This window comes from Panthera onca, chromosome A3, assembly GCF_046562875.1.
Source record: "Panthera onca isolate mPanOnc1 chromosome A3, mPanOnc1 haplotype 2, whole genome shotgun sequence".
NCBI lineage: Eukaryota > Metazoa > Chordata > Mammalia > Carnivora > Felidae > Panthera > Panthera onca.
In genome coordinates, this window is record NC_138341.1 from 38942132 (window position 1) to 38952500 (window position 10369).

The following is a 10369-nucleotide window of genomic DNA, read 5'->3' on the forward strand; positions in this document are numbered from 1 at the left end:
ATCCCATTCAGGAACTGAACAACGAAAATGTGTTTTCATCTTCCAGAAAGGCATCACCAAAACACGTACTGAGTTTGAGGGAAGAGATACCAGAGGAGTCATCCTGTTAGGTGCTAAGGGTGCGTGCTGCAGGGCAGTCCAGGAAACACACAGTAAAAATGCCATGGGCCCTCCTGCCCCACCCCACACAGCTCTCCAGGAGATTCCAGCATTCGGAACACACAGAGAAACATCGGAAGATCTCCCAGGGAGATGTCTAGATTAGATTTGAAGGAAGCACAGGATTTACAGGATACAGGTATGGGCTTGGGGGGCGGGGGCGGGGGTTGCCTGCTGGGGAGGGCATCTCAGCAAGAAGGGCTAAGGGCACACCGTTAGCGGCCCGTGCTCCTGTCTCTCCCAACGCTGTTGTGCTCATATCCAGCTCCTTGGCTACACTCTGAGCTCGCTGCGGGGTGGGCCCGTGGCTTTCACCTTTGTCTCTCAAGTGTCGAGCACTATACCTGGCACATAATAGGCACAGACGTGGCTATTGGATGGGTAAAGGAATGAATGGGGTAGCCTCTGAGTAACGGAGATTAATCAATGATTTTTGGGTTGTGGAAGTGACAGTTTTATATATGTTTTAGGAATATCACAGCCCTGTGGAAGCCCTGGCAGTAGGAGGAGAGATTGAGGATTTTAGTTGGGTGTTTTAAATCTAAGAGGAGAAGGCCGGGCATTTGAATCCTTCCTCACCCCCCAATCTGACCTCGGGTCTTGTAAATAAAGAGCCCAGTTTAGGCTTGGTGCATACAGGAACTGAAAGACCTTGAGCCCATTGGAGATCTGAGGTTTCACCTAAATGTGGCAGTCACCTTCCCATTCGCTGTGCCTTTCAGGGACCTTGGACTTGATAAACATGAGTGAAATGGGAGTTGATTTATTAAAGGAAAAGACCTGAGGAATTTCATAACTACAGAGATGTGGACACGTGTTGGTTCAGCACATTTGATCTCTCTCCCCATGTTGGAAGAATTCCCTACGTATAAATCTTGGTGACAGGAAAAACCTGCCTCACACTAAGGAAGCAGAACCCATGAAATTGCTTACCCAACTGTCCTTACAGACAGAACACTGGCATGGGACCAAAGCTACCTGCCCAGAAGCCCCTACCTGCCTTGGCCTTTAGTGAGGTGCCAGGGACACTTGAGCCACGAACTCCTTATGGGGACAATATCACCCAGATGAACCGGAGATCACTGCAGGTATCTGTGATCATCCAGAGAACATTCAGTAGGTCCAATGACTCTTCCCTAGGGTCAAAGGCCATAGTTAGCTGCACCTCTGCCCCTATACCTAAGAGATGCCTCATATGGAGAAGCGTGAGCAGATTCAGCTCAGGGGCAGGGCCTTTGATTAACAAGTGAACACTCCTTGATTCACTCTTTCAGGTTCTAGACAATGCTCGGTGTCAAAGGCTGGCAGTACTTGAAATTTCTTTTCCAAACCAATTGTGCTGAATGTTCTGAAGAGACAACACTTGTCTGTTTCAGACCAGGTGGGAGGTTAAAACCATAACGTAGAGGCTAAAAATACAGACCCCAGGATCAGACAAACTAGCATTTGCCTCTAAGATCCTCTAGCTGTGTGACTTTGGCATCCAGCATATGGTGAGTCCAGCTAATTGCGGTGATTATTATCATCATCACTACCTGGGGAGACTATTTGAGGAGTCGAGGTTGGAGAGAAAGAGAGGAGACAGGCTGACTCCAAGAACCCCACCCAAGCACCTGGTTAAGCCGAGGCAGACAGTGGAAGGGGGATTAAACATGTTCAGCAGAGCCCTGAGGGCAGAGGGAGACCCAATGGTGGAAGCCGAAAGGTAGTGAATTTGGCCTTGCTACCAGCCTTTCTAATAATAATCTGAACATGTGCCAGGGTCACTTGGTGGATGGTAAGTAGTATGGAAAGTATTTGAGCCAGAGTTGGGAAAATGGTGAGCTCTTGGAGAGGAGATTTAAATAGACATTAGATTTGATCAAAAGTTTAAACAATGAAACTCCCTTTTTATATTTATTTATTTATTTATTTATTTATTTATTTATTTATTTTCAATATATGAAATTTATTGTCAAATTGGTTTCCATACAACACCCAGTGCTCATCCCAACAGGTGCCCTCCTCAATACCCATCACCCACCCTCCCCTCCCTCCCACCCCCCATCAACCCTCAGTTTGTTCTCAGTTTTTAACAGTCTCTTATGCTTTGGTTCTCTCCCACTCTAACCTCTTTTTTTTTTTCCTACCCCTCCTCCATGGGTTTCTGTTAAGTTTCTCAGCATCCACATAAGAGTGAAACCATACGGTATCTGTCTTTCTCTGTATGGCTTATTTCACTTAGCATCACACTCTCCAGTTCCATCCACGTTGCTACAACTCCCTTTTTAAATGGATCTTTCTGTGAAAACCCAGGCGATGCTGTGACTACTCAAAAGGCATGCTAAGCATATGCTTAGAACAGCAGGCAAATAGGAAGAGGGAGAGAGAAACGTTCGATTTGAATATAAACGCGGCTAGAATTTTTCCATCAGCAAAACCAGAAATGAGCCACTTTAATGTCAGTAATTAAAGTTGTATGTAGGGATGGGGGTTTCCTGGTCTTCTCAGTATGCGGGGACTTTAAAGTCTTAATCTACTCCTGTGCCCATCATAGCCAACAGATCAAACAGAATTGCTTTAGAGACAGCAAGAGCAAGATCCAGAAGCCTCCTTCCCACCAAGGCCGCTGCAGAGACCCTGAGGACCCCTCCAGAGTCATGGAGCCCAGTCTGCAAAGTCCCAGAGAGCCTTCCAGTGCTGGGATTACGGCAAGTTCTTCCCACCTCTACACTCTGGTTCGAGCCTCATCTATGATAGATCGTATTTAATTTTAATTGCTTAGTAATTTTAACTTTTCTATTTTTCCCCATGTCTGTTATCTTCGTTTACTCTCACAACATTCCCTATGATTATCCGGATTTTATTGGTAAGGAAACAGGTCAAGATCACACAAAGACCAGAGGTGTATTGGTACAAACGTGGTGACTAATATGGGTGTCTGACTCATCCCTGTGTGCTGCTCCCTTCTCCCCCCTGAACCCACTTCAGCCCAGTCGCCAATGTATCACTTTTATGATAGATTTCTGCTGTTTCCCTCCCCAGCCTTAGGACGTGTGGCTCTAATAGTATCCAGCTCATCACGGCCTCACGGCCCTTCAACTCCCCAGGGTCGGTCAGAGGCTAAATTTCTACAAGAACCCACTAACATGTCAGCAGCTGTATTTGCAATAATGGTACATAGTTCTCTGCTGCAAATGCCTCTATCTTGTGGCAGAACCCCGAGTGTTGGATTGTTGCTCTCTTCCTGGGTTGTGCAGAAGCTCCACCTGGCAGCGTTCTCAACCATAGACAGGTTTGATGCCATGCGATGTCCTAGGTCACACCAGCCAGGAGCAGGGCTGCTCTGCTTGTCCTATAGTCTAGACCTACTGTAGGGCCCGCTTTGGCCCTGGGTCCCACTTAAAGCTAGCAGCCCTCTGGAACACCTGATAGATGGATCACAGAGGGATTCCTAAGTACGGAATATGTAGCTTCCAAAACCCAAAGAAGGCCACCAAGCGTTTTGTTTCTTTCTCGGTAGTAGGAGTTGAAATGTGCATAAGTTGTCCTTACTTTGGAGGCTTAATCTGATTGGGGCTCAAACCACTGAACCCTTAAAAACTTTATCAATATAGTCTGTCTCTGAACCCGGTATCGTTTTTCTCTAGAATGCATGTCCAAAGCACCAGTCTTTTACCATGGCATCCAGAGCATGTGTTACTGTTCTGTACGTTGGATCAAATTAGCATGATTTACTAATGTATTATGGAGACTAAGGTGCAGCCTGTGTGCTGTGGGGTGTTAATAGGTGTGGCACCAGAAAAGCTCAAAGCTCTATTAGCCATAATTTTGCTCTAAAGATATTTAAAATATCCACTTAAGAAAAATACTAAGATTGGGGTTTAGGCTAAATGGGTGATGGGCATTAAGGAAGGCCCTTGTTGGGATGAGCGCTGGGTGTTATGTGTAAGTGATGAATCCCTAATTTCTATTCCTGAAATCATTATTACACTGTATGTTAACTAACCTGGACTTAAAAAAGGAAAAGAGGGGCGCCTGGATGGCTCAGTCGGTTGAGCATCTGACTTCAGCTCAGGTCACGATCTCACGGTTTGTGAGTTCGAGCCCCACATCGGGCTCTGCGCTGACAGCTTGGAGCCTGGAGCCTGCTTCGGATTCTGTGTCTCCCTCTCTCTCTTCCCCTCCCCCACTCACGCTCTTATTCTCTATCAAAAATAAATAAACATTTAAGAAATTAAAAAAAAAAGAAAAACACTAGACACATTCATATAGGTTCCATTGATATTATTACGTGATAGTCTTCTTATGTGCCATATTGAAGAATGGAAGGAAGCATTGCCTAAATACACACGTGTGACATCTAATAGCCTCTACTGATGTGTGGTATTTAACTGATCATGATCAGCCTCGCTACGCATTCAGACATACAAGATCCAATATATTCGTGATGTGATTCCAAGTTTTCTGTATCCAAAACATAGATACTGCCTCATATCATCTCCGTGGATCCAAAAGAAGGCAGTTTCAAATAAAAAGCAGAATCACATGTTCCCAAGCTAGGTTTGAATCACAGAACCACAATCAGGCAGCCTCCACATGAAGAGAGTTTGTAACAAGTTAGAAGAGCTGTTCAAAATGAATACATTAATTGCCAACCATAATAACAGTAAAACACAACACAAACAGTGCAAAATGCGAATTTGTTCTTTTCTCCTTTGCTACATTTTACTGGTGACAGAAACCAGAATACGTAAATAGACTTGATGTTGAACCTTGTAAGGAAGATCCTGACCAGCCCCCATGGCCCCATTATTAAGTGAAAAGGTGGTTTTTAAATAATTCAAAAAGAATTCTTCCAATTGAAATAATTTTGAGAGGGTCATACTTTAAAAAAATGTGTAGTATATAAATATTTAAAATCTTGATCTATTATTAGTAAAATTAAGTTGGTTTAATGTATACAATTTGGAAGTTTTATTCTAAATTAAAAACATAATCTCTTTGGGGCACCTGGGTGGCTCAGTTGGTTGAGCGTCCAACTTCAGCTCAGGTCATGATCTCACAGCTCGTGAGTTCGAGCCCCGCATCGGGCTCTGTGCTGACAGCTTGAAGCCTGGAGCCTGCTTCGGATTCTGTGTCTCCCTCTCTCTCTGCCCCTCCCCTGCTTGTGCTTTCTCTCTCAAAAATAAATAAACATTAAAAATAAATAAATAACAAACCATAATCTCTTGCTATAATTTTTTGGTAATTTCTTGCTACAATTAATATGTAAGACCATGTTCTTTCCGTCTGGCGTGATCCAAGCACATGAGTTTAATCACCTTGGTGTCCTTCCAATCTGTTATACTTTCATAAAGTATCTCACGATGGTATAAGTTGGAGAAACATGGTCACAAGAGCCAGTGGATATGTGTAGAGCTTTGGAGTCAGAGCACCTGGGTTTGAACCCACTTTCTGCCATTCCCTACCTGTGAAGCCTGGGCAACTTCCTCAACCTCTCTTAGTCTTCATTTTCTGGCTTTGGTACAAGAGCAAAACCCCAGTTTCTTGGGGGACAAGACAGTCACACTAAATTAATGGTAGCCATTAGTATTTGGCAGATAGATGCACAGTCTGTTGATAAGAAAGATTCCACCCAGGAATGCTGACAGAGGGGCGGTGGGGGCCAGCGGCTTCGGCCACCCTCAGGAAAGTCTTGCTGTTTGTTCTCACTTTGGATTTTGCCTCCAGTCTCCTGAAAGCGCCTGTCTTATTCCCCACAAACTGCCAGACCATCCCATGGCTTTGGTCCTATCTCGGTGAGCTGCAGAACATCGCAGCTATTGTCTCCTTCTACATTTGTCTTCACCGAAGCATTTTTTTTTTTAATGTTTATTTACTTTGAGAGCGAGAGATAGAAAGGGAGCAGTGGGAGGGGCAGAGAGAGAGAGAGAGAGAGAGAGAGAAAGAGAATCCCAAGGAGGCTCCACACTGTCAGTGCACAGCCCGACACGGGGCTTGAACCCATGAACCGTGAGATCGTGACCAGAGCTGAAGTCGAACACTTAACCGACTTCAGGAACCCCTCGATGCCTCTTGAAACTGCCTGGCAACTGGAAGTTTCTCCGGGAGCAGCTGCCTGGTGCTGGTTTTAGAGTTTTGCCTTGGTGAGCTCCAGCAACCCTCTCTGTCTCCCTGTCTCAGCTTCTCAGTCTGTGTTTCTCTCTGTCTCTCTACCATCCGCCCCCAAAACCCTTCAGAAGTGAAGGGCATACACCACCCCCCCCCCCCCCAGCTGTTAGGGGTTTGCTGCAGGCAGCACTGAGCCCTACTTATGTAGAAATTGTCTCAGCTGAGGACAGTCAGCTCACCCGATGTCCCCCACTCTGGGGTGTGTCCACATACAGTCAATGGGGGGGGGGGGGCCAAACACAGCTCACTCCTGCTTCTTTTCCTTCCCTTCCACAGGACAGCTGCCCTACTGTTACCCCTCCCCCAGGCCACCCCTCCTCCAGCCGGGATTGCCCTGCTCCGAGCCCCTCCTCCCAGGCTGCTGTGCCACAGCACCCGGTTTGGAAAGGTTCTCGGGCCCAGATCTCCCTTCCTGAACTTCAGATGTCCAAGCTCCTGTTTTGTTTTGTTCCTCATGGGGAAGGAAAGACAGGGTGACTCCCGGAGGAGAGAGAAGAGGGAGAAGGGGAGAGGGGTGAGAATAATAAACCTGCACATCTGTAAAGCCCAAGCCACTTGGCAAAAGGATTTTATCCACATTATTTTAGAGAGGAGAAGAGGCATTCCTACCTTGGGGCACTGAAACTACAGGTGATCTTTGTTTTCCTTTTTTGCTTTTCTCTATTATCAGAATTTTTTTTTTCAATGAGAAAATAACCAGGAAAACACACACACACACACACACACACACACACAATAAAGCTATTTTGAAGGAGAAGGAGGAAGCGAGGACACAGGGCTGGAGGGCTTCATTCTTCTCCCTCTCCATTCCCTCATTCCGCCCGCCCCCAAAGTAGCACGTCCGAGGGTGGCTGTGGGCAGAGGAAGTGCGGCCGCAAAGCTCAGAGGCAGCTCAAAGCCAGGATTTCTGGCTGAGCAGATTCCCCCATTCTTTGCTTCCAGCCCCAAATCCCACGCTTACTCACTTCACAGCACCTACTTTTAACCTGCCAAATGCCACTAAATCTGCAAATTAAACCTCTGATTACAGAATTCCTTTTGATGTAAAAAAAATGTGGGGATTTTTAAAATGTAATTATTCATGCACTAAGATTTTAATGGTGCTGCTTTTCTCCCTCTCTTGCCTTTTTTTTTTTTTTTTTTTTTTTTTTCCAGGGCAGGGTGATTCCCCCGTGCGGGCCTGCCCAGGCAGCCCCACCGGCCGGGCGCAGGAAGAAGCCTGCAGAAGCTGTCTGCTGCGGATCGGATCGTGGGGACGCTCTGCTCTGGGGAGGCTGCAAGGGTCCCGAGCCCCAGGCCTCCCTCCACTCCTCGGCCTCCCACCTCAGCAACCAGATAACACCCAGACAGATGCAAGGCTACAGTGTCATTCCCAAGCCAGGAGCCTCGGACTGAGGGTCTGAAATCCGGCTTCTGCTGGGGCATGGGAAGGTTCTTGAATGGAAATCCGGAGCCAGCCCGGATAGGCACAGAGGAACGGGGAAATGGCTCGGCCTGCCCACATTTTTCTAGCCTGCGCCTCACTCCCCGCCTGAGCTGCAAGCAGACCGATCTTTCTTTTTTTTAATTGTGGTAAAATACACGTAACATAAAATTTACTACTTGAACCATTTTTACGTATCCGATTCAGTGGCATTAAGTACATTCATAGTATCGAACAACCATCACTGCCATCCACCTCCAGAACATTTCCATCCTCCCAAACTGAAACTCTGTACCCAATAAACACTAACTGCCCATTCCCCTCTCCCCTCCCTACCCTCCCCCCCCCCCCAACCACCATTCTCTGTTCTGCTTGTGAATTGCCTATTCTAGGTACTTCATGGAAGTGGAATCACATAGTTGTCCTTTGGTGTCTGGCTCTTTCGTTTATATCACATCTTCACGGTTCATCCATGTTGCAGCAGGTATCAGAATTTCCTTCCTTTTAAGGCTGAATAATATTTCAATGTAAGGATATATTGCATTTTTTTTAAATTTTTTTTTAACGTTTATTTATTTTTGAGACAGAGAGAGACAGAGCATGAACAGGGGAGGGGCAGTGAGAGAGGGAGACAGAGAATCTGAAGCAGGCTCCAGGCTCTGAGCTGTCAGCACAGAGCCCGATGCAGGGCTCGAACCCACAGACCGTGAGATCATGACCTGAGCCGAAGTCGGATGCTTAACCGACCGAGCCACCCAGGCGCCCCAAGGTTTATTTATTTTTGAGACAGAGAGAGACAGAGCATGAACGGGGGAGGGGCAGAGAGAGAGAGGGAGACACAGAATCCAAAGCAGGCTCCAGGTTCTGAGCTGTCAGCACAGAGCCCGATACCGGGCTCGAACTCACGGACCGTGAGATCGTGACCTGAGCCGAAGTTGGATGCTTAACCGACCAAGCCACCCAGGCGCCCCTCATATTGCATTTCATTTATCCATTCTTCTGTGGCTGGACCCTTGGGTTGCTTCTGCCTTTTGGATCTTGTGAACAATGCCGCTATGAATGTGGCTTGCAAGTATCTGGTCCATTCTCTGCTTTCAGTTCTTTAATGTATATACCAGAGGTAGAATTATTAGATCATATGGACCAGGCTGATCTTTTAAACATGCAAGTTAAACCATTTTGTTTAAATGGTCTCTCTTGGAGCCCTCAAGGGTCTGCCTGACAGGGTCCCTGCCAGGCTTAGGGAGCTCATCTCATCCCACTGTAACCTCGCACACTGGACACAGCCACACTTGCCTCCTTGGGGATTCTCAAACACCCAAGCACACCCTACCTGTAAGCCTCTGCTCTGGCTTGTGACTTCCCCCTTGAATGTTCTTTTTTTTTTTAATATCTTTTTTTAGTTTATTTATTTATTTATTTTGAAAGAGAGAGAGAGAGCAGGGGAGGGGCAGAGAGAGAGAGAGAGAGGAAGAGAGAGAATCCCAAGCAGGTTCCATACTGTCAGCACAGAGCCTGACGTGGGGCTCGAACTCACTACCTGTGAGATCATGACCTGAGCTGAAATGAAGAGTCAGACAGAGGCTTAACCTACTGAGCCACCCAGGCACCCCTCCCCCAAGAGTATTCTTGACTCCCCTAGTTGTCATCCCTGGCATGGCAGCTCCCCAGCGACCCTCCCTTGACCACCCCAGCTAAAGCTGGCCCTGCCCCTCCCCCATCTCCACTACATCTTCACCTTCTGCTTAACTCTCCTTTCCAGCCGCATCACAATCTGGGCTTACCTTGCTTATTTGTTTGTTTCTTGGTTGCCTTCTGACTGCTTCCTCATCATGAAAGCTCCCAAGCAGCGGGTATCTTATCTGTCATATCCCTGTGCCTAAAACCATGCCTGGCTTACAGGGTCTATCTCCTTGGCTTGAAGATGGCCGTCTTCTCCCTGTGTCTTCACATCATCTCCCCTCTGTATGTGTCTGCCAGAATCTTCTCTTTTTATAAAGACACCAGTCATATTGGATTAGGGCCCAGCCTAATGACCCCACTTGAATTGAATTAGCTCTTGAAAGACCCTATCTCCAAATACAATTACATTCTCCAGAATGGGGTTTAGGGTTTCAACATAGGAATATTGGGAGGAATACAATTCAGTCCACAATCGCTAATAAACCATTAGCTAAAACCTACCACCCCTTTCACAAGATACTTGACTCATTCCCCCTAGGAAGATTTTATGAGCTGTCTGACACTGAATCAGTGACTTCCCTCCTTCTCAGAACCACCACAGGAAATTACCTACTGCCCCCACCATTTCACATCTGTGTGTGTACGTGTGCATTTGTGTGTGTGTGCAGGTGTGTATGTGTGTGTGTGAGTGAGTGTGTGAGTGTACACAGGTCCCTGGCAACTACTAGAGAGTGGGGTCTACTTTTTCCTCAGGATGCCTCCTCATGCATGGTACCAAGCACACAGTAGGGGCTTTATAAATACCGAATGTTCGGCTGGCCGCAGGCACCACGCCTGAGACCAACAGCAATATATTTTATCCTGAGGAAACTCGTCCCCAACTCCGTGCAAGTAAAAGATGCAGCCCAGTGGGGGATTGTGAGTCTAAGGGTGCAGGGACCAGGAAGAAAC